General features: G+C 35.3%; 1 long non-coding RNA gene across 2 annotated transcripts in view; it reads left to right on the top strand.

Annotated features, from left to right (window-relative positions):
• The window catches only part of LOC146763432 (uncharacterized), a 189,910-nt gene extending 164,429 nt beyond the window's left edge, over positions 1-25,481 (top strand). For both annotated transcript variants that reach the window (XR_014952036.1, XR_014952035.1), the window contains exon 7: positions 1-25,481. This exon is cut by the window's left edge and continues 8,416 nt beyond it. This is a non-coding gene — a long non-coding RNA (uncharacterized LOC146763432).

Genomic DNA, 25,481 nt, shown 5'->3' with positions numbered 1-25,481 from the left:
ATGATCAAATTAATTTCTGTCAAAAAACAGTATGGAAAAAAATGTAGTAAAACCTAGGAATGTTTGCTTTGGTGAAATGAGGAGTCCTTCTGGGTCAGAAACCTGTCTCTGGTTGTGACAACTAGTGTATATTTAAGTAAAGAATATAAGACAAAGACAGTCCCTCTTCCAGCTTTTAGTATTTGAACGTTTAGAGGTTTCTTTAAATAAAGATGAGATCTATGGTACTCTATTTGATAGCTCATGATATTGTTTTGCCTACATATGCTTTTTGACATGAATGAGAACATAGTCTTTAGGTTTTTTCAGTTTTCTAGAAAATTTCTTTTACTTTGTATAATTATCTTCAACTTCAGCTGTATCTACTGCTGTATTATATATCAGCAAAATGCCCTTGTGCCGAGTCTTATGGATCTTAATGTGTGAACTTGAAAAATGCTCATTTAAATGTTGTCTAGTTGGATTCAGTCCTACCCTTCCCTCTGTTGCTTGTATTCAAAGGTCACCCCCAGCTCACTCCACTCTTGTCTAGATAACTTACGAAGTATTCCACTCTTTCCTTATGCAGGTGAATCTCTAAGTCACTCATCTCATGCAGGTGAGACTTTTCTGGAATCAGAAGCCCATCTACCTAACTCTACATCTGGAATTGTAGGTGAGGATTTCTCAGCTACAATTAGTATAGTTTGATAGCAGAGAATTCTTCCTAGTAAGTGTGCCTAAATTTTGTTTTCATCTAAAAAGTATAAGATCCCATAATCATAAATTTTAAAATGAAACCTACAATTTCTGAACATTTTGATTGAGACTGAGAAAAGAATTGATCACCCCATTTTGGAGAATAGAAAATTCCTCTTTTTTACTGGGTTTATTATGGATTTATATTTTAAGTTCATGTCAGATATGGTGCAAATCATATAGGAAGGTCATGTTGATATTTATTGACATCCTAGTTCGCTGGACAGTTGGAAGAAAATTCTTATGAATGAAAAATTATTCTACAATTGGCTAGTACTTTTGTTTTTCTTAAAGAAACTGTACATGACATCTAATGTTCAATCCTATTGATTAGTTAAAATTTTTTTAGAGTTTACTTTACTGTTAAAAATGTGTACACCCTCTATAGTTCATTGTTTCCTGTCAATTTTTGCAAAATATCCTGAGGGGGAAAAATGGTTCCTGAGGGGGAAAAAAAAAAGTCTGAAGACCCTTTCAAGTTCTTTACTTTTATTCTCCTGGTGCTCAAAAAAACAATTCATAAAATTTTTTTTTTGAGAAAGAGCTATAGAGAAAAGTAAAAAATCCCTGTCAATCTGCATTACTTACTGTGACTGTAGAGTGCTAATGAAACAAATTAGATACTGACAAATATTACAGATAAAATGATGAGCTACATGGCAGAGTTCACACTGAAATAAAACCCATATCTTAATTAGCAATGTGGGTGCATCCACTATACTTGATAAGCTTGGCATGCTTACATTTGCCTACTATTAAAAGGCATGGCTTTTCATTTAGTACTTGTAGTACTCATTTAGTTCATTGTGAGTGGAACCTTTTCCTCCTGGTTTAATGTGATCTGGATCAGAGATCTTATGTAGTTTACACTGCAACTGCACAATGAACCTTGCTGAAGTAAAAGAGGAAGAGGCATAGGAAGCAGAGGTTTGGTTGTTTACAGTACCATGTTACAATGTTTTATTGTGGTGGTGGAATTACAGCTTTGCAGTAGTTCCTCATTTCACTGTTCCTCTCTAATACCTGAGTTTCTAAGCAAAATAACACCTATTCCACAACACTTACACAGAGCTTAACAGGAAAAGTAGCTTGACGCTATTGCATTTAAATTTGGCATGCTAATAAAAATAACTAACCCAACAATTTCCAAAGTTCAGGTATATCCTTTTGAAACCAAGTAAATGCAAGGTAGTCTTGGGAGCTGTCTTCTGGTCTTACTCGTGCACCTTAGAGTCACAACACGATGTTAATGTAATACTGCACCTTGTCTCCAGTCTCCGTACGGACATTATGGAAAGAAGTGTTTTGTCCTAGACTTGCAGGGACAATGACAACATGTAGAAGATGTTCTTTAATTAGGTCATAACTTTGTCAGTCTAACTCCCCTGGGGATCACCTCCCAGTGCTGCTTAGAGTATAGGTCTTTGTTTCTGTCTGGCACATTTCCATCTCCTAGCAGGTGGGGGGGTGGGCACCTGTCACTCTTCACCACTCCAAACCCAATTTCAGTGCTTTATTTTGACCCCTACAGTCTTCCCATCTATAGAGGTTAAGAGGTGAGAAAAAAAGAGGTCATTATTTCATTTTCCTGTGTGAAGTGAGAAGTGTTGCTGCATAGTGTTATCTTTGCCTGAATATGAATGAGCAGTTGCAAAGAATTGTTGCTTTAGCATAGACTTACCTGTTTTAATGCATGTAATTAAATAATAAATATAGCCTGTTAACAGGAATCAAACTACTAAAAACATGCAGAGTTTTCTTACTCAGGGTGATTGCAGATGCTGATTTCTGCTGCTCTCCATTACTTCTTTGATACTGTTAAGATTACCTTCAACAGGAGTACTGATGATAAAAGTTTTTGCAAAATTTTTAATGCAGTCTAAGAATCAGACCATTCAAGACTTTAAATTATCCTTATAAATTTCTTCTCCCATACAACTGATTTTCAGAAATTTTAATGCAAGTCAAAATGTCTAATCCTAGAGAAATTAAAGGGTCCAATTCCTTCTTAAATGAAACTAGAAGACAAACAACTGATTAAGAGTTTGAAGGTATTTTTCTTACTGCAAAATATTAGAGTAAGGAATCTTCAGAAGGCTCATTGTTGGAATAAAGATAGGAAAAATATCTTTGTGGCCATACCTACTCTCACTTTTGAACTTTTTTTTGCTAGTGCATGTACTTCTATGCATAAAAAGGAAATGAAGGGTGGGTATTGAGAAACATGTATTTTTGGGAGAAGAAAAATAAATTTACTTATGCAGTTTGGATCTGAAGGGCAGAAGTATTGGAGATCTTTTGCAAACAAGGAGGATGGTATGATGTTATTTGCTTTTGGTGGTGTTCATGAGAAGCTCTGTTGCTGATTTTTGTATTTATGTCACAAAGCAAAACTGGGTTGCATTTAAATATAATTTTAGTTTGATTAGTACAGTCTGCTGGATAAATTGTGAGTTTCAATAATGCCTCTTTTCTCCTTGAAGCATATAAAAAGAGTATAAAACCATAAAATAGAGAAATTGATCAAAATGTTACATTCTGATTTTGTTGTGTCAAACTTTGTCCTGGAGTTCTTGTAAACTCTTTATCAATCAACTGAGTTTGAAGAATATAATGGGAATTTTTAAAATTGATTTTTTTTTCCCCTACAGCCACTATAATTACTGAAGAATATAAATTCAGACTTGATAAATGATTTCCTATTTACAATATTCAGTGAGTAGAGCAGGCTGCTCAAGGCCCCATCCAATTTGCCCTTGAGGACTTTCATGAATGGGGCATCCACAGCTTCTGTGAGCCACTTGTTCCAATGCCTCACCACCCTCAAAACAAAGATCTTCTTCCTCCTAATATCTGGTCTAAACTTATTCTCTCTTGGTTGGAATTTATTCCAAATGTCCTGTCACTACATGCCTTTGGAAAAAAAACCCTTTCTATCTTTCTTGTAACTCAGAATCTTCTTGGGTATCAGTTGTGAAGGTGTTTTTATGAACGGATTACAAGAGTAGGATGTGCATGTACAAGATGTTCACAGATTAATTTTATCAGTCATGGAGAAGTGTAGTAAATGGAGAGCTGAGACACCACTAATTTTATATTGAAGCTTAAAGTTTATACTGCAGAACATCAATGGCCTCAGAAATTCTCACTGATAGCTTTCAAACATGCTTGAAGTTTATTTATCAACAGTGGTATTTGAACAAACAACTCAGAAAAGTATGTGCTGCCCTTGGTGCTTGGATATGAAGTCCTGCGCTGGCTAAGCTGATTCTTTATCAGGAAGCAAGGGCATGCTGCTGTCTTCTAATCCTGCTGACGCTTCAAAGCCAGCCTGGTGTGTCCTTCCTGAGGGCAGAGAAACAGGAATTTTGCCATATCACTTCAATTTCCAAGGATGTATATTTGTTTTAACTGCCTTCTTCTATCTTCTCCTAAGAGGAAGAATAACAGAGTTTATTCTACACAGGGAGGAGGAACCTCTATACCTCACTCCAAATCTGTCTTGTATTTAAATAATTGTAAAAAAAAAGTAAACAGAAATGTGCTTTCATTTCATTACCTGTTTCTCATTACTTGTAGTGCAGTAGAAAGCTCAGAGGCAAAGAGAAATCCCAGTGCCTATACCTACTGATTACATATCACAGTGAAAGTTCAGATACAGCATTGCTCTGCTACTCTGGCAGAGCTCTTGTGGATTCTGCAGCATGAAAAATAAGGCCACTGACTCTTTCAATCTGTTAAGGGCCTCTGTCCTAACATTTTCCATAGGCTGTATTTTCCTGTAGCTATCTGCAAGTCTTTTATCATACATGTTGTCTTGCTCTTACTGAACCTTGGGAGCTGTAAAGTTTTGAAATAAGGGGTATTTCATCTGTGCAGCATAAGTAGGATTGGAGATGAAAGATCTAAGTGCAGTTTAAAACAGCATGTCTGATACTTTAGGAGAGAAATGATAATACAAGCTAGGCCTGAGGCCCCAAAACCTTTGGAAAACATTTTAAAATGTATTTTTTCTTTTGCAAAGTGAAAAAGCAACAGAATAAATCTGCTATTTTCTATTTCTGGAGAAAAGAGCTGGCAACAAGCGTGGCTGGTGTATTCCCTTTCTGCAGCAGTATCTCTTCCCACAATACTTTATCCATGTCTATGTCCCTCCGTTCCTTTAAAGTCCCGCTCCCCTTTTTCTCATAAGATTGGTTCCCTTTATCCTTTCCTTACGGGAAATTCAACATCCCCTTCTTCCACCTTTCCTGATACAGCAGCACCCACTCAGTTTTACCTGCCTCTATATAATGTGTACCAGCTGAAACTCCCAGGAAGCTGTGGATTTTGCCAACTGTGATTAGATGGAAATATTTTCTTATTTGAGGGTTTTCTGACTGGGACATAGGCTGGAGTGGGTGAAACGGTGTTCAGTGCCTCTCAGGTGCTGGGAGATAAATGTGTTGCTTTTGAGATCATCTGTAGAAAACTTATGTAGGTCTGTGCAAGACTGAAGGCTAACTGAGGTACAGAGACATACATGGCTGAAGGGTGGATTCCTATCCCTTTGTTGGGAAAAAAGGGAAATTAGTAAAACAGATGGAACAGAGCATGGATGGAGACAGTCTTTACTCAGAGAGGCTGGAACTGAGAAGTTCCTACTGAGATTTTGGAAATGCAAATTTCCAAAGGCACAAGTTCTCAGAGCTGCGCAGTGCCAAAGGACAAATGTTAAGCTTTGAAATGTCTTTGATTCCTATGCATCCTCACACATTTTTGGTTAAGGACAGCACTGCAGAACATTTACCCTTGATAGTGTTTTGCAAACAGCTAAAAAAATATGATAAATTTGCAAACAGTTTACAACAAAGCAACCATAATGATTACCAGACATGCTTTTCTACTTACTGCATCCCATATTAGCAATAGAATATCAAGAACATACTACTGTAATCTTCTAGAAAGGAAATGTTTTGAGAGTTTTAATGATGTTTTAGCATGTAGATGTTTTAATGTGTATCAGGATTGAAGCCTGATACTGAGATTGCATTGATGGCCTTTAAAGAAGATAAAATTTTATTACTAACATTACAATTACTAACATTCCTGAATATGTCTAGGATTTTTTTAGTGTGAATGGGTATTTTTCAATTTGACACCAGAGTCCTCTCACTTTTTAATGTAAAAATATTAATTCAAAGAAAAGTAGTACTGAGCACACACTTTAGGAGTTGCAGTAGTTCAAACAAAATAAATTGTGAACTTGCACACACAAACTAAGGACCTTAATTTTTGTTGCCTGTCAAATGTAAGGACATTGCAAGTTTTAAATAGTGGGTCTGCTCCAGCTGTAGGAGCATTTCTCTTCATCTGTTGCTGCCTTTGCCACACTCCCATCAGAGATTCTTGGCAAATATATTTCTAGTAAAAATTTGCAGACGGCTCACTCTCCTTCAGATCGTTCCTGTTCCTCAGATATGCTGACTTTTCTGGGCCCTCTGCAAAAGACATCACTTTAGATTCAGAATATTCTACTTCCAATAAAAGAGAGTATGTGTCCAGCTGTGTGTCTGCCTTCTTGAGCTTCAGGCTGATTCTTTAACTTAATGTTAAATAAATTCCTTATGGTGGTTAGAGACTTTCAGGGTTCATATTCAGTCCAGCTAAACACAATTAATGACACAGAAACCATGATAAAAATAATGTTTGTTTTGTTTTTGTTTTTGTTTTGAGGAGGATCAGAAATCTAATTATCTTACCCTCTGCTCCCATTCTTGCACAATGGAAAAGTTGGATTGGCAATTATTTTCTTCCAAAAAAAGAGCTGACCTGTCACTTACTGCACGTTAAGGATTGCTTAGGACCTTCGCTCCAGTCATATTTGAATAATGTAATACTGGTTCTTGTTATAAACCTAAAGCTATTTGAAGGCTGTTTTGCCAACCACTGGATACTGCAATGTGCTCTATGGGCCTGGTTATGCGATCCTGAACTTGTGCCAGTCAGTAACAAACCTTACTCAGCATTTTTGCAATGCATTCAAGGAATAATGAAAGAGCTTAATAGAAAAACTCACTTTCTTTTGTTAGATTGAAGACAGGGATTATTTTTTGACAGCGCCATTCAGACAAGGACTGAGTGATTTCCAGCAATTTACAAATATTTACAAATATACGTAAACTTATAAATATTTTCAGCCTAAAATGTGCTATACAAAACTACATACATTTACACAAAATAACCTAGTACGTGAACTCTGTAAAACTATTTATTAAAAGAGCTATAATTTGTGAGGAAGATGGAATTGGCAGTTTACCCACAGAAGGGCCTACCCTATGTCTGTCAGGCAGGTGAAATCTGATATTTTGCTATGATTAAATGTATACATCTATAATGTGAGGGGGAAGCTTAAAAAAATCAAGATGGAGGCTTTTCTAATATTTTCTTGAGTTTATGTGCATCATCTGAATATCTTGCTTAAATAGAAACTTCTTTGTCCAATATAATTATTAAAATCCTGTTTATGGGCAAAAAGATAGTACACCGACATATAAAGGGAGGATTTCTTTTTAGTAAAAATGAAATCTTAGCAGTCTAATTAAAGAATAATCACTAATCAAATTGTTAGCCAAAGTTATTTGTAATTTTTGCAAAAAATAATCCAAGGGGAAAAAAACAATTAAAATTGTTATCCTATCAGTTTCTATCCCTCATCATGGTGTTATGTCCCATATTCACCTGCTGCTTTGGTCATTGAAAAAAAGAAAAAATGTTGTTCATGTTACCAGTTTCTTATTTCTCACTGTAGGGTCCACCTGGAGTAATTTTAAAAACTTGCTGATGGGTTTTCACACCTTTGCTCTTTCTTCACTGGTGTGCAGCTACATGTTACACCTGAATTTACTATGAATGGCATGATGGTGTCATTTATATTTCTTAGATACTATGTGTTTATTCTCCTTGTTAATTCTAAAAATACATTTGTCCAGCTCCAGGTTTATATTTCTATTAATTCACCACTGGCAAATTGGTTATAGTCATAAGGTTTCCAGTGCCAAGCCCATATCCTACTTCTTATCACCTTAATTTCATTTTGCTAGATAAATTGCTGGGTAAAAGTCTCACCAGCCTAAAGCAATATTTTTAAGTCAAGTAAGGTTGAAAAAAATGGTCAGTTGAAATTCTTATAATTAGTTGCATTTTAAATCTAATTTTTACTAACTGCCAGAACAGCTGGCTTTGTTTGAAGTCATATCACTTTGAGCTAGTTTTTGCTGCTCAGCAACACCAACAATTTTATTGGATTTTTACTATGCAAGGAAATATGAAAAAGAAACAACAACCAGTCTTTTTGTTTTGACACTTTTTTTCCCTATTCTTTTGTCCGTTGCATGAACAAAATACAGTTTCAGAGCAAGAAGCAATTTGGGCTTCCCTCTGGAGGATAGTTTGCTGAAATTATGTTGGCCCGAATTCTTTCATTTCTAGAATATACTCACTTATCTGGGCTTAGATGTCCACAGAGTTACCTAATCCTTTGTTTGCCTTCTCTTTTCTGCAACCATTATGACATGGCTTGGCTTTGAGAACTGTGCCAATTACAAAAAATAATTCAAAATGTACCTTAATAACAGTGATTTACAACTGATTGTTTTTGGTTGCTAACTTCTTAGAAGACAATAGAAAATGAGTTCTATCTATGACTAAATAGGATCCTTATTTTTCCAAAAAGCAAGGAGTCAATAGCAGGAAAGAGTAAAAGATAAATAGGAAAGATAGGAAGGGAGGAGCTCTTGTTTTTCTGCATGTGTAGAGGCAATGTTTAGTTTCCCTTTCTGTTTAGTTTTATCAGTGTGCTTTTTGACTTTAAAGAAAGTCATATGATTTGTGTGATAAAATCTCAAGTGTCATTTTAAACTGGAATATATTTCCATGCCATTCAAAGTCTGAAGCTATTCTGTTATGTTTAACTTGTTCTATACAGAAAGACTGGCAATTTTGTTAATTCTGAGAAGAGTCTGATGATTGGCACAGACACACTTATCAGAAAGGTGTTTTCATTTGCTATTGAAGCTCTCATCTCCTCAGCCTGAGAAAATCTTAAATCTCAACTCAGTTTTCAGCTCATATAACCTGTATAGATAATTTATCTCAAAACCTTGTCATTTAATACCATAGTTATAAGTCAAGAATGGCCCTGTTCTTTTGCTACCAGAAATCTGGGTATAAGAGAGCTGTCAGAGGACCATATCTGCTTGTAGGCCTTATATTTTGATGAATTTTTTGTGATGCTATGATACCATATGTTACAGAAGGACAGGCAACAATTGAAATGGAGGAAAAAATCTATCAATTCAATTTTTTTTTTTGAAATTTAAAAAACACTTTCTCTTAATACAGGCAGACCTCACTCCAGAAGAAAAATTTGAAAGAAATGCTATCAGACAGGTCTGTCGCATGAGGCATTTTGTTTCAGTTCTGCAGGAATGATGATGTGGCAGGAGAATTCTGTTCAATCCCACACCAGAAATGTACTTTCAGACTACACCTATATTCCTTGCTAGGCAAAATTTTCACCAAATTTGCTCTTCCTTCAAAGAAGTTTATCAATGTTGCTTTTTTATTATGTTTTTTTTATTGAGAATCATCTAGAGTTTCTGAAGAAAAAAATCTTTATCCATGACAGCAGTCAGGAAGATTAAAACCCGCTAGTAACTATTAAGGGGCATTGCTCAGTGGAGGAGGTATCTAATAATGGGTGGTGCTGAGTGAAATAACGTGAATGTGACACATGCAATTACCCTTCTACATTTCATCTAGACTTATAGCCCACTGCAGTAAACCTTTTTCAGTAAATTTAAGGCTCTTTTTAAAAGGCCTCCATGCTTCTTATTGTTGCCCTGATTTTTAAAATGTTACGTTTTCTTTTATAGTTCTTTTGAAAGTTTTAAAGTTCTCATAGAACTTCTTTAGCCTTATGATAATGTTTGCATATTTGAGAGTCAGAGTTCCCACACAATTTCATGTATAAATAGAATAGTTTACATATTTCCCTGTAGGTGGAGAGAAGTGATTGATTGATCTTTAGACCAGTGTAGTTGGAGAGGTGGTAATTCCATCCTCCAATCCACGGTCACCTTTAGAACTCTATAAATACCAGATGTTTAAATAAAACTGGGTATTCTTATTTTAGTAGAAAGTCTAGCTTGGGTATTTTAAAGGACTCTTCAATTGTGTCAAAGGGAATCATTTAGAAAACATCTTTTTTTGCTGTGGTTTTATTTACACTCTAAGTTTGGACTGTGACATACAAAAATAAAACATTCTGTATAATGAAATTTTGTAATAAATCAATGTCAATAAAGTGATAAACTTGAAGAATGTATTTCTTTTATAATGATTTTATAACACTGATTTTATATATTGGATTAGATGTGATAACTCCTCAGCACAGTTTTCTTAACTCCTGATTAAGAGTCATGTGGAAAAGCATTCATGTAGTTAATGATAAACAAATCTATTCAGAAGGACAGAATGTTTATACCTAATTTATCAGTGACCTGCAACACAGTGTGAAAATTTGTTATTAGTGATGCGCAATGCACTATGTGCAGGAAACAAGCACAACTATTTTTAGATTCTTATTAATTTGCTGTGATTATAAACGTGTGCCTCTTCAGTAGCTACTGAAGACATATTTTATAGTGTGACTGAGCATTGTTTTTACACTCTCTACTCTCTGTTTTTAATTATAGTACCCTCACATGAGTGTATCTGGAATTAGAGCACTGTAGCTGTAGGCCAGCAATAGCTTAATTTTTCAAGATCCTACATAAACTAATTGTTGCTTGTGATGAGCTTCTTGATTGCATTTTCAGATTGAAGGAAGCAGGAAGTAAATGAGAGGATGCTAAAAATAATTATAATAAAAAGTCAGAAGTTTTCTAAATTAAGTTCCAGAAGGCTATTTAAAATCACTCATATGCTTTTCCATTTAACACTGTCCTTCTTGTAACTTCCATTTGACTATATCAATGCTAGTATATATCTTATGGTGCCTTAAGATATTCAATATTCAGGACAGACACTTCAGGCTACTGATTTTGGTCCTGAAAATGAACATATATTTAATTATTTGGAATTATCTAACACATTAAATTTAGTTATTAAATTGCTGAAATTGAGAAAGCAATCAGTTATCACAGAAATTTAAAATTTAACAGAAATATCTAAAAGCCTTTTCAAAATATTTAATTGCTAAACAGCAGTAAAAATAGATATTTGCTAAATAGCTTGATAGCTACATTTTCCCTGTCCTGATAGAACCCATAATATTTACAAAACAATTTTTAAGGCAGTCATCATATTACATCTACTGAGCATTTTGACACTTCAGGCAACACCTGGCATTACAATATATTTATAAAGCATATTAAAAATGTTTTCCTATGAAAAAGAGATTAGAATTGCACTGAATAAATAGCAATAACTATTTATATTGTTTGAAAGTAATAAAAGATATGATTCATCACCTACTGAGCATGTAAATGAGGTTTTCTCTTGATAATCGTGACTGAGAAATGTGTCAAGGGCATTTTTGTGAACAACATTACTGAATGCCAGTTTTTTGAAGGTCTCTTAATATTTTATTTAAAGAATGTCACTTCTAATAACTTTGATTATTTGCTGTGAGCCTGTTCTCTTAATTGTCTGAAAAGTTAATTTATTAAAATGACTTATTTTTGTAGCCTTGTGATCAGCATACCTGGCTGTGAATGCATGTGTTAAAACACATAACAGAAGACACACTTTTATTTCTGGTCTTACCTAAAAATAGCATGAAGTCCTTTCCCTCTGCTTTGCTGAAAGCTGTGCATGAGTTAGAGGGAATGCAACACATCCACTAACTAAATTCCACTAAAGAACTACTCAATCATTTGGAGAATGCATTAGATACTGTTTACACATAAATGTTTTGGAAGACCAAGGCAGTGGCTGTTTTGGGTTAGATGAAATTTGCCGACTACAAATCTGATATTGGTTTTCTACTTGAGTGCTCAGTTTCTTCTGCACAAAAGTCCAAACAGAGCAGGAGATGAACCCCCAGCCATTGTAGTTGTAGAGTAAATTGACAAGCCAACAGAATAATGGGAAGAAAAAATACAAGAGTGTTAGTTTGAAGATATTGCATAAACGTCTTATTTTTTGTATGAAATGTAAGAAATTAATATCTTTTTTACTATTTGGAAAAGGGAAATAACTTATTTTTATCTAATTTGTTATTATATCAAATAGAAAAGGAAGGAAAAAGACGGGAGACATGCACAGACAAAGGAGGAGGCACTCCTTATTACAGAAATCTAACATTCATCTCACACAAAGCCCTTGCTGGAACTCCTTATGCAACCATTTATGTGAGCACACTCAACTAAACTAAAATTCAGCATCAGTGGCCTCTGTGCCTTTCCCACCATGGTCTATTAATCTTTCTTCTTTGAAGTGCCTTACTGCTTTATCTAAGGGAATGAATTTGTCACTGACACTTCCTCAAATGGTTGCCAGTTCCTTTTTCACACAGACCACGTCAATAGCAGTTGTCTTTTGGGTGAATGCTGTGTCCAGCTAGCTGAAGTGTCACCTACTGCCTCATTCTGTACCCTGCATTCTGCTTCTCACAATTCTGAGTTCATTTCCCAGGCTTTCATTCTCTCAGATATATTTATCATCAAGTTTTCTCTCCTAACACTACTTTCTGCAAGGTCAGGTTGACCCATTCAACTAAATATCAGGATTTAATTTTTTTTTCCATTTTCCTTTATTTTTTTTTATCTACAGCATATTTGACTACAATAAATTTCTATTCATATAATTCACATCACTAGGAAGGCGTAGTCAGTAACTTTTGAGGATCCACATTGGAGCTGTTCATGAACTGCAGCCTGCACATTATAGCAGGGGAAAAGTGAGAGGAAGCATGAGCAGAAAGGAGCTCTTGTGGGCTGACTGCAGCCACCATTAGCCACTTGGACCTGGATGAAATTGATCTGGGGAAAAAAGGAGGAGAGGAAGGTATTTAGTTTTTTCTGTTTCTTGCTATCCAGGTATATTGTAATGAGAAATAAAATAAAATAATTTTTCCAGGATCAAGTCTGTTTTGTCTTTGATGCTGATCTCCAAGTCTTCGTCTTGAGCCATGGGCTTTTTCACGTTTTTTTTTTCTCTTTTTTTTGAAAATGGGAAATTAGAAAGTGGCTGTGGGAGTGTCTGGCTGCAAGTCAAGATTATCCATCACATGTGCATAAGCGCTGTAATATTCCAGATATATTTGTTGCCTTTCAACTTGGCTGAAAATGAAGCACAATTGCTGTTGAAATGGAAGCATGGCTGGATTCAATTTCTCAGCACTTTAAAGGTGAAAAGATTATTGATCAAAGTCTAAGTCCAAGTCTAACATTGTCTTCCCTTCCTTAGTCATGTTGCTTGCCTTCAACAAAATTGCTAGCTTTCAGGGCTTACACTGTGCTTCATGAAACTTCATTATATACCACTTGCAATACTTTGCTATGTAAGAATGAAAATACATCACAGAATTCCCCTGATATTTGTTTGATTTGTAATATACAACACACCTCCACTGCTGTAAACATGGAAGGACCCTGAGTTGCTCACAGTTGCCAGATAGATATTTTTCCCTTACAAACAGAGCTGAAAAAAACACTACTCCTAAATTCTAGGGATTTTTTTTTTCTGCATAAGAAAATTGTTAAAATTGTCCTAGAGATGCATGACCTACAGAAATTTTCCTGTGTTTTTCTTCCTATTGATTTGGATTTCTGACCAAATGCAGCAAAGGCTTTGGAAGAGGTTCTGTCAGCTGAAGAAACCTAAGATGAAGACCTTATTGGGGGATTTGGATTTCATAAGCATATGAACGCTAGAGTGGTCATTGTTAATTACAGATTAAAATGACTTGAAATTAGTTTCAGTATAGGGTCTTTTGACAGCTAGAGCCTCATGATATTGGAGAATGTGAGTGCTTATGCTTTTCAGATGACGGGAAAGGCCAGAAAAGTCTAGGTGCCAAACATGAAGGTTGCATATGACAAGTCCCTTATGTTAAATCTTATTTTAGAACCTTCAACGTTTATCACATTGACTGCTTGAAAATAATTTTTTTTTTGTTGCTCTCCTCTGAGGAATAGTTCTTCACATTATACAGCTGCAAGGTCTTATGATTAACTTTAAGCACCATAAACTTGCAGCAGGACTAGCATTCATATAGCTAAATTTAGCTATCGTGCTGCTGTTGGTTGCTGATAAGCTAAAATTACATCCTTTTGATTTGTCTGCCATTTAAAAAATATTTTAGAGGATTATTAAGTTCATAATCAGAATTATCACTGTCTATCCACACTGAATTTAGGTCCTGTGGCTGACATGTGATTTCATACTTGTCTACCTTTGTTTTTACAGACAATATGCTTCACAAATTTAACTCAGTGAATTAATGTTAAAAAGAGTGATAAAATGCATTCTATTTTTTGAAATGGTAAAAGGTTCTTCAGCATATTTTGTCAGAATAATGGAAAAATATGTCAGAATATTATTAAATGTCCAGCAATCCTCACCATATGGAAAATAGTAGCAATAGTTCCAATGACATTTTCTGGATGGCTGCTTATCTGTATAAATTAATAATGTGTTTGATAAATATGTGCAAAGAGTTTTCTTGGACAGAGAATTTCTGGAGCGTGAAACCTGTTTTTACATCTAAACAATTTGCCAGTGATGGACTCATCTTCTGTTCTTACTCTCCCATTCCTATCTATCTCTTTCAGACATTTTCATAAATGTAACTCCCTAAGAAATCTCTAGTAAATCATATGCCTTTCCATTATTTACTGAGCTAAAAGGAGTCAGCAGCAGATGTCCTAAAGGTCAGTCAGTTATTTGCTGTTTCTTTTGTGACCTGTTTGCCACCTTTTGCAGACAGGGTGATAGCAGACCATGCTGCAGGGACAAGTGATCAACCTGTGAACTCATTAAGATTACTGGGCAGATGTTATAGTCTACTATGGAATCTCTGGGATATTGCAGTATTGCCCATGTCTTCTTTTCATTTCAGTGAACAGCCCCAGTTTGTGGAGCTGCTGAAGGGAAACTCTTGGGAAGAAGGTGACAAATTTTTGTCTTCCTGCCACATTGTATGTTTAAGGTGGGATGGCAAAATAAAGAGGCTACATACAGCCCTGGCAATACACTCTTGCCTAAATTTCCACCTCCTCAGACTTGAATTGAGGCATGCTAATATTCTAACATAGCAAAAGATGAAAAGATTGTGTAAGTTTTGCAAAATATAAAAGAGAAGACTAAGGCCCATTTACATGGGAGATTTCCAGGCTGACGGCAGACAGGATTTACTCACTGCAGCTGTGTGCTGCCTTTCAACCTAGAGTAATAGAATCTGTATTAACTCTTTTGAGGTGCTAGAATGGAAAATGTCCATGTCTAAATTATTTCTAAAAGCATCTGAGATTGTACTTAGATTTGATTTGCAAGACTATAAAATGACTTTTCAGTCTGAACAGGTCTAAATTAAGAGGATGATTTATTTAACATATTTATCCTAGTAATAGTCCTTGGTTATAAGTAGATGGTAGATTAAGTTACCACTAATAAAAGTTCTAGGCTGAAAAAGGACAAGTAAATTACTTCAGGTAAAGAAATAAATTCAGATTTAGCATTTTTTTATCTCTGGAAAATAAGGAAGATTACTATTTTCCATTGCTAATGTGGGATTTCTCAAGATATTCCAAATCATAAAACAGTCTAGCACAACAGTCACCTGACAATAGTCTGCTACCATGTCCTGCATTGAATTTGGGGATAGATTTCACTGGAAAACAATTGTCTCTTTTGTATTGCAGAAATATGTTTTGATAAGTAAGTAAGTTTTTGGGTCTCATCTTCACTAAATAGAATCATGTTGATGCTGCCCTGGCATGAGTATATCTAAAGTCTGCCTGTGAATCTAAACAAAAAACTCCTTTTACATGGAGAACAACTGAAAGCTCAGAGGAAAGAATTTAGCTGAGTTTAAATATCACAGACATTTTATTGAAAATTAGTCTTCTGTGTTTTTTAATGGATTAGTTTAGTTTGGTATTAAGGGGCTTTTTTTAGTGCCAAAGTTTGCTATTCAAATCATTGCCTTAGTGCTGAGGCTATAACTACTCAGATTAACTACTCACATTAAATACTCAGATTAAAAAAAAAATTATAGACTGTTGAACTTTAAAGAGTATATGGAATAAAAATAAAATTAAGTTTAGGAATAGTCATGTATATTTTCAGGCTGAAACAGCTAGAAATGTTTATTTACAGAATAATTAATTTAAATTTACAGAAATAGGGAGTTTTCTTCCTAATCTGTGATTTTATGCCATAAAATCTTTAGCACGGGCTTTAAGTGTGGCAGAGCCATCTGTTTTCAATTATAATTTGACAATCTTTGATATGATTTGTAAAAAAATGCAGGTATCTTAAACAATTTTTTCACCTTAGAACAATCATATTTGAAGGCCAGTTGTAGATATAATGACCTGTAAATATTACCTGGACACTGTAAAGAGTTTAAAATATCAGAAAGATTTTTTTCTCATTGTCTGTGCTTGGTTTGTGTTATAGTAGAATTTGTAAGTATATGTGGCCTTTACAGGGGGAAATACATATTTTTAATATATGCTGAATACCAGCTGTTTGCTGCTGCTGCCGCTTTTTTTCTCCAAACTGTTTTTCTCTATCCTTAACTCAGCTGACTAGAGAAAGGTGAGCTCTGAATATCTAATAGCCACATCTTTTTAGAAAACACAAGAAGGCTCCACATGTTATTTGGCTACAATTTCTGTCAAAGTATCCATGTCTTTCAATTATTTTGGTCATCTATCTTAGTTTTGTCACACTGCAAATTAGGAACAATATATCTCAGTATGTAGGCAACTTCTTTCTTTTTTTTGTAAAGTCTTGATAAATGAGAGTCCTTTTCCCTCTCATATGGTTTAATGCAACAGATCCTAATTAGGTGAGGTGAAAGATGTTTGCCTTGTTCTATAAAGGCACTTATAGCCACAGCCAAGAGGCAGTGGTCATCAGTGTGAGGAGCGTACAAAACCTGAATTAATTTTGGATCAAAATATAGCTGAAGTATGCTACCTCTGATTTGACCTCACATACATCAGAAACTTAAAGCCACCTGGATTTGAAGCAAGACCTTCAATCTTTCTGCACTTATTCACTAAAAAACTTAAGGAGCGCCAAGCCAATAGTGCTGTGGTTGGTGGTTAGCATGAGGTCCAGTTGCCACTCTTGATGCCTTGGAGATGATATCCTTTTCAGAAAGTTTTCATAAAGGATTTTTGATTGTCCTTATGGTTTTCTGGTCTTTTGGAAGAGAGAACTGGATGATGTGAAGTACATTTAATGCATATTCTATACTAGCAAATTCAATATGTCCAGATATATTCCTGAATAAAGGAAATGTCCTACACCTATGGCAGTATTTGTATCAACCACCAAAATGGACAGGTACAGATGAGCTGCTCATGTGCTGAACCATGACCATCTGGAGGAGTGTGAGTTGGCCCAGGCTAAAAGCTTACCAGGGCTGTTTACTGGCAGTCAGTTCAACTCAGCCAGTGTGGAGCATGTACAGGTAGGTGCACAGGGTCTGCTCTTGCATCCAATTCTACATCCCTCATGCTCTCCAAAATATTCAGCTCACTCACCAAATGTGGCACAGCTCACTGTGGCCGTGTAGCAGCTTCTTCCTCTGCTTGCCCAATGCTCTCCAATTCTACTGCACTGAACCACAACAGAGGCCACTAGACAGAAGGAATCTGTAATTTATGGATTTTTGCTGTCAGTGGATTCTCATCTCTAACATCTTCATTGACCATGTAAAATGGAGATGCACAGCTATTTTTCTAATGGTGTAGGGTCAAAAGGCAGCCCAGGGCAATAAACTGAATTATCAGTGAGATTTCTCAGATATCATTTGTTGCTCCTTTCCTCTATACCTGGATTCAGGCATACTTATTTTTTTTCAAGAGTTTTATTTTTTTTTTTTGTCTGAAGAGTACAATAGATGAGTCAGACAACATTATATCCACCATTGTAGGACATACAGAATTACAGTTGAGTAAATCCCTACAGGTGAGCAGCAAATTGAGCTCTGGTACTCTGAGCTTTGGACCAGTGTTTTGTTCTTGAGTATCCTCGTCAGGCTTAAATTTGTTATTAAGTTTAAAAAAATGCTTCTGACTGGTGTATGGCCAGCTCTTGTAAATGAGGCCTTTTATTCAGCCTGAAGTTACTCTTTTACCACTACTAAAAGTCTGAAGTTTTATTTCTCTACAGTGAGACACCTCAGAGTGAATGTTTTCCTGCTGGTCAGGTAAAGTTCCATCTCGGCTTCCTCCCTCCATCTGGGAGTTTACCTTGTTCTTTCATTCCCTTTGATTCCTCTGCTTATCTTCTTAATTAGTTGTGCTTTAGGTGAATGCAAGCTGAAGATGCTTCCCCTCTGGGAGTGCTATTCTGTCACTGGATCAGGTGCAGATGGCAGAGCTCTTGTTAACTTAATTGATTATTAAAATGCTGACATATGGAAGGAATTGCTTTCTTTCACTTTTCAGCTTGGGGAAATTGTAGTGCTATGTGAATAAACAACTTAGGAAGTTCCTGAAAATAAAGTGTTATCAATTTGTTAGAAGGATGCTTTTGGTCTTATGAGTTCTCACCTCTCTAAAAATTGGAAGTTGGCACTTGTTACTACCATGTGGAATTACATTTCTTATAAGTTATGTATCAAAGAAGTTTGCCTGCAGAATTAAAGAGCTGTCTTCTGTGTAGTTGGATCCTATGAAGAAAACAAACAAAAAAATTATAGGTATAGAAGTAGTAGGGAACACAAGAAAGTTGGAGAGGAGATATTGTAGACAGAACATGTTTATTTTGTCACATATTATATTGTCTGAAGTTTGTCCTTCCTTATTGCTATTGAAACATTCTGATTTTCCTCACTGTGTTTATAGCCAAACTGACTAAAACTGTCATAAAGAGGTTCATTGGAACCTGAATGTGTTGAGATTGTATTCATCCAGCTTTCATTTCTGGATATGTACCTCTTCTCCCATTACACATATATGAAGCATTATCATCATTAGGACAGTTCATGGACTATCCCTGTGCACACACCAGGACAAATTGCATGCAGCATCTTTCTCTGATGTCAGCTTGGATCACTTGTGTGTGGAATTTTCTATTATCTTCACAGTTTTTTCATGTTGTCTCTCATATTTAGGAAGAACTTTCTGTAATACTCAAAAAAACCACTGCCTTCTTTAAATTATTAGTGAAAATTTTCCTGTGAGAAATCTAACCTCTCAGAGAACTGATGTTGGGGCTATTATGCTGAGATTTGTCTTGTTTTTTATCACAAATTTAATATTGGAAAACCAGACCGTAAATTCTTTGGGGTGGAAAATAAACTCTTTCATCTGTAGGTTTTACAAGACTTGGTGTAGGAGGATCCTGTTCACATGGTATTGCAAGAACTTACAGCTTTTATCTTCTGTGGACAAATGAAAAAGAAAATCTGCTCCCAGCATCTTTCTGTTTTTCCTAGTACCTAATAATTAAACAAAACAGATAAATTTAAATTGAAAATTTGTGTCCATTTTTTACTTTGCTGTATAAGGCAGCATGCCCATGTATGTTTTTGTAGTGATTTTAAACTGAGTTGATACTGGGTGAATGGAAAGGCAACCTAACAGTGCCATTTTTTCCTTATTCTTGCTGAAGGCCACAATGAAGACTTCCCAAAGGCTTCTCTAGACCAAACTGAACACTCACAGCTCTCTCAGACTGCTTTCATAATTGAGATGCTCCAGCTCACTGGTCATCTTCATGAAAGTTTGCCATAACTGCTCTCTGGAAAGTTCCTGCTTGAAGGTGAATACATACAGAAAATAAATACTGTTATAATAGGAGTAAATGAGTAGTAGTGTTGACTATTACTCAGGTACTTATAGAGCTGTCATATTCTCTGAGAACCTTAAACCCTGGTGATTTCTCTTTATCTACTCATGGTTGTCAAATGTGAAATTTAAAATTTCAGATATGTGTTTTCCTTCACTAATTCTTCCTGAGAAGAATATAAAGTAGTGAAGAAGACATAAAACAATTTAAAAAATGAATTCTACAAAGCTACTCAGACTGTCCAGCTCTCCTGGGCCAATGGACAGGAGCTGTTGGCAGAGGTTCCAATAGAGGCTGGCCAGGGAAATTTAGGCCTGCTGCCATACTCAGAACCCTAACCCATGCAAAGAATTATTAGTTTCATTCTAAAAAATGTTGCTATGAAAGAATTTAGTGAACACATGCCATGATAGCAGAATATTCAAACTGAAAGCACACTTACACAGTGCTGTAGGTGCACTGCAGGTAGGCTCAGGGTATGACAACAGTCCATATCTGTGAAGAATGTATCAGTACATGTGCAAACAGTTGGTTTGCAAACAAAGCTAAAGCAGTTTTGTTTCCTAATGATACAGCAGAATCTGAAATGTAGCATAATTAGATATTTGAGGAATCTTGCTCTCCGTTTAGAGTGGACTCTTTATAATTGATTTTAGTGTGATTAGTGTAAGACATGCTCAGCTGGAACCAATCCTTGTTTTTTTAGCAACGAAAACTGAGTCCCCTCGATGTATTTTAAAATAATTAAGGGTTTTTTGGCACTGAAATTTGAAAATAAATTCAACATATATAATAGATGAATTTTTATGCAGTTTAGTTTAATATTTCTGCAGCTTGAAGATGATTGTATTTTTTGACATATAGGTCTTTTCAGTGTCGTTACAGATTGATCTGTGCATGTTTTGCTATCACTTACAAGAAGTTCTGGTTGTCTATTCTTTCTGGAGAAGAATAATTACATCTGTTTTGAAGAGGGGAGGAAAGGAAGTATCCTACCCAGAATCATGCAGCAAATCAATTATAAGCAGGGAATTGACCAAGCCCATAAATGAGAAGAATGCTCGCACTACATTTTTAATAACAGATTTTTTTTTCAAGTAATGGATTAGATCTGGCACTTATGGATGCTTGGAATAAATCTGTATAAATTGTTCCTGACAGTAAGAGGATATGAGTGTGGCCAAAGGCAAAAAACCCCCAAAACTAAAAACCTTCCAAGGGAAGCAAAGAAGGGTGGGAAAGGCTTCCTCAAGCTGAAAAACTTGTCACATATAGTATGCATGTAGTGAGGAAAGTGGCAAAAATATTTAGTGCTGGATATGATTCACAATGGAGTATATTCATGGTTTTCATAGAAGGCAGATGCACATTAAGCAAAATAGGCATGCATGACAGTGATTAAAAAAATAAAAAATGCTAAGTATTTTGCATATTCTGTGGAAATGCACTGATATCATTGTTCTTGTATCTCACCTCTCTTTCCAGGTTTGCTTAAATGAGTGTCTTGTATGAGATGTATGCATCCATTTATGTGGAAGTTAGTGAATAATTCGATTTACTTGACACATCTAACCTCTTAACAACTTTAGCTTTCCAGCAGTTTAACATGATACCTATGAATTTACTTATTAGACCTTAAATGGCTTTCTCTCTGCTTCAATATATGGAAATAATGTTCTAAATTCACAAAAAAAGCTGTTTTCCTGTTTTCTTCAAGTGTTAACTATGTATTGTTAGAAATTCAAACATGTATTACGTTGTTTCTTTTTGTAATCAGAATGAAAGTAAGCGGTGCTGGTGAGTTTCATTTCTGATGACTGGCTAGATTTTAGGAAAAAATAAAAACCATACAATTTAGAACTATTAATATAATGTAGCATTTTATATAATTAATATATAATGAGTAAAATAAGTAAAAAATTGTTGATCTTTCATCTATCATCCGTCTATCTATGCACATAATTGTTTCTTTCCCTTTACTGTTAAAACTCTAGTAACTTTTGAATCAATCTTTTTATTCCTGGGGTCATGTGCTACATTCCTACTCATACAAACTATAAAGTCTGAAAGACAGAGTCTATTTCCCTCTCAGTTTAAAGTAGTATGTATATCTTTACTTCCATGTTCATCACAGGGACACTGATATTTAATTCTTGAGGTAGCTTTTTAAAGAAGCTTATTTATGTATATATCCTCAGATTAAAAGCATTTTCTGAAATCATCAGTTTCTGCGCTACCTTTACCAAGAGAATAGGATTTTCCTGAAAGCCTGGCAACAGGACCAGAAGGCAACACAAAAAAGAGATGGAGGAATGTGAGAATGAAGTACAGAAGGAAGTGCCAGGGGAAAACAGCTGCTAGACAGAGCTTCAAGGGAAACATGAAAAGACTGACAGATGTGCTGCACTTGTCATGATTCAGAAAGCCCTCCATGGACTGAAATACAGCACTCACCTGCTTAATAAGGTCAGACTGCAACTCTGCATGTTTATTTTCTTTTTAATAAGACTCAGGGTACCTGGATCTACCCCTCTGCCACATTAATCCTCTTCTTTTCCATTATGTTTGAACATGTCATATGTGGCCACAATTCTCTGGCTGCAGAGAGCAGAACACAACTTTCCCAGGCATTGTTCAGGGGAAGGCTGTAAGAAAATCAGAGAAACAAATTATAAAAAATTCTTGTCTTCACCTGCTGCACCTGTTGTAATGCACATGTGGAATGTGTTATGGAGATTTGTTTACCAATGTATGATTTCTTAATTGGCCAGTGGTGATGGTGTTTGGATTTCAAAGACCAATCTGGTCTGTCTGTATTGGACTGTCTGTGAGGGCAATGAATTTCTTAATAAGCATAGTATAGTACAGTACAATAAAGAGATTGATCAGCCTTCTGGAATCATGGAGTCAATGGTAATTATTACCTGGCAGGGACCCATGCTAGATATGTTACAGTCTCAGACCATAGTTTCACCTGAAAATGAAAGTAAGGGATGACATTCAACTAATTATTTTGCTTTTCCTTTTTGTTTGTTTTCTTTCTTTCTGGTATGCTAGGGTTTGAATGACAACCTCTGTTATTGGTCTCCATTTTTTTTCATTATATTTTAATAAAATTGTCTCTCTTTGTCCATAACAGAATTGACTTTTACATTACTGTCCTGTTTTCAGCTAGGGTAGAGAAAATTTCTTTTCTGTAGTTGTGACAGTGTTGTATTTTGTGTTTGTATTGAGGATGGTGTTGGTAACACACTGATGTTTTGTTTTTTTGCTAAGTCATGACTAGCAAGTATCCTACTATGTATAAGTATTGAACGCTTATATACTTCTGTGAAATATGAGATGTTTTTATTTTGGAGATGGTTTCTAAACAACAGAATTAAAATGTTGTCATAAGGTTCTCATCAATCTAATCCATTAGTTAAAAAAGAGGTCTGTTTTATACATATAGTGTGAACAGTCTTTTCAGTTATGGCTTGGTCAATTCCCTGCTCATAATTGATTTGCTGCATGATTCTGGGTAGGATATTTCCTTTCCTCTCCTCTTCAAAACATGTAATTCTATCAACATTTTTTTTTTTTTTTTTTTTGCAAAGCACTTTAGTTCTGTTAAATAGAGAAGTTGCATTTTTATTTAATTTTTCATGTTGGCCTTTTTTTAAAGACAGACTTTAATTCCAAACATGCTCTTCTAAGTATATAAACATTCAAAAACTGACCAACAGATATAGATTATTACAAGTGAAAATATTGGAATAGCTAATCACTGTTCAAAGGAGTTTATAGTACAAGAAACTTAATACAATTTAGGTAGGGAAGTTTCAGTGCATCAGATTCTCACATAATGAAATAAGGAAATGGTGGTGAGGGCAAGAGGAGTAGTTAACTCCTTTTCTGAAGAAAATTTGGGAAAGTTCTTCCTCTTCATTTGGAATACATGGAGCAGCTAAATATTTCCTCTAATTTTGGGCAGACTGTAAAACCATTCTTACTGCAAGTATTTGTTGTCACACTATGACACAAAATAACTCATGCACTTACACTGAGATCAAAAGAGTAAAAGGAAGTAACTTTTATTTCTGACTTCGCAATATATAGAATTCTAAAAGTCACAGTGGATTGGAGGAAGAAATTGTTACTTCTCTAACCATACTGGTCAAACTAACTGTCTTATCAATTCTCTCCTCCCACAAAGAAGAATGCAAAACAATCATTATTTACTTGAACAGTGTGTGAGAACTCCAGTAGAAATATGTAAACATCAGAAGGTATAGAAAACTTTTAAAAGAACTTGAAAACTTTTAAAATAACTGGGCAGCAATTTTCAGTAAAAAACTGAATCTCCAAAGTTTACTTGCTGAGTGATAATGGTATTTATTCCATCTCTGAAAGCTTTCTCACAGTGTAGCTTCATATTCTGAAGCCATTTAGTCCTTTGTGTACCACGTCTTACCATTTTGTCCAGTTCATGTTCTCCCATTTGGGATGGTGCTCCCTCAAAACAGGTAGTCACTTGCCCCAGTGAGACAAATTGACTTCAGCTTGGTGTACAATATCCAGAGCCAGATTTGTGCCTTGCATAGTCTCTTCTCATTAGTGGGAAAACAGTTTTTGATAAGGAATTTATGGAAGTACTTTAATACCTCTGTATAAGAGTGCAGATCTGTCTGTTATAAAAAGTTATTTAAAAAAAATTTATTTTCTAAGGAGCTACGTATACTGAAGTTATAAGGATAGGTTTTATATTTAATAATATGCTCATTTAGAAAAAAAAAGTAGCTCAATAAAAGTAACTTACCACAATAGTTCAATATTTGTCATGCATGCAGAGCAGAAAATGTGATAAGGTTCTGGCACAGTGACTTTGTGACACTGATATTTTTTTAACTCAAGAAAAAAATGCTTTGATTTCTCTCAGAAATGAACTCTTTCCTGAGTTTTTAGACATAATATACTGACTTTTGTGCATTTATAAACATATGTTTGAGCTCTTGAGGTATCTTTCAAAGAAGAGGTATACTCAGGGGTAGCTTACAGACAGATTCTCTGGAGAAGGATTGAAATGGATGTGTCAAATTTAGAACAAAGACTACCTTTTTTACACCTTTTGTAAATGCTACCCATATTTATTCCAGGACATAAGATTGTTACAAGCTTGTGGAAATTATAAGTATGTGGCTGCACAATATTATTTCTATGTAAAGTAGTGTCCACACCAGAGTAATATGTACAATGTGTATCTAAACTTTTATAATAGTTTGAAATGAAGGTAGGTTGAATATTAAGATGCAATGGCTTGTTTTCAGACTACCAACCATCAAAACACCAATTTATTTTGGAGAGAATCAATGTCTTACTTGGCCAGCATGTGTGCGTACTTGTGTGGGTGTGGGTGCTCAGTTCTGTTTTGATGGCTTATCATTTTCTCTCTGATTAACCCCAGTCAGCTAAGTTCTGTCTTTGCACCTAGATGTCTCTAGACAAAGAATGCAAGATTTTTTTTTTGCTTTTAGTCTTACTGATATAAAGCAAGAAACTTCATGGATTTTACCCTGTATATAGGAAAATCATGCAGTATGTAGCTTTGAAGAGATCACATGTAGCTACAACTCTCCTGGACATCCTGCTGGCTCTAGCAGTTGCTTTGTCATATGTTATGTCTGATTTGCAGTGTGGAGTTGTAGGATTTTTGTAGTCCTTAATTTTTCTTTCAAAGTGTGACT

Source organism: Lonchura striata, chromosome 1A (assembly GCF_050655825.1).
Source record: "Lonchura striata isolate lonStrDom1 chromosome 1A, ASM5065582v1, whole genome shotgun sequence".
NCBI lineage: Eukaryota > Metazoa > Chordata > Aves > Passeriformes > Estrildidae > Lonchura > Lonchura striata.
Note: the sequence above shows the minus strand (reverse complement) of the source record. Positions and strands in the feature narration are given on the sequence as shown.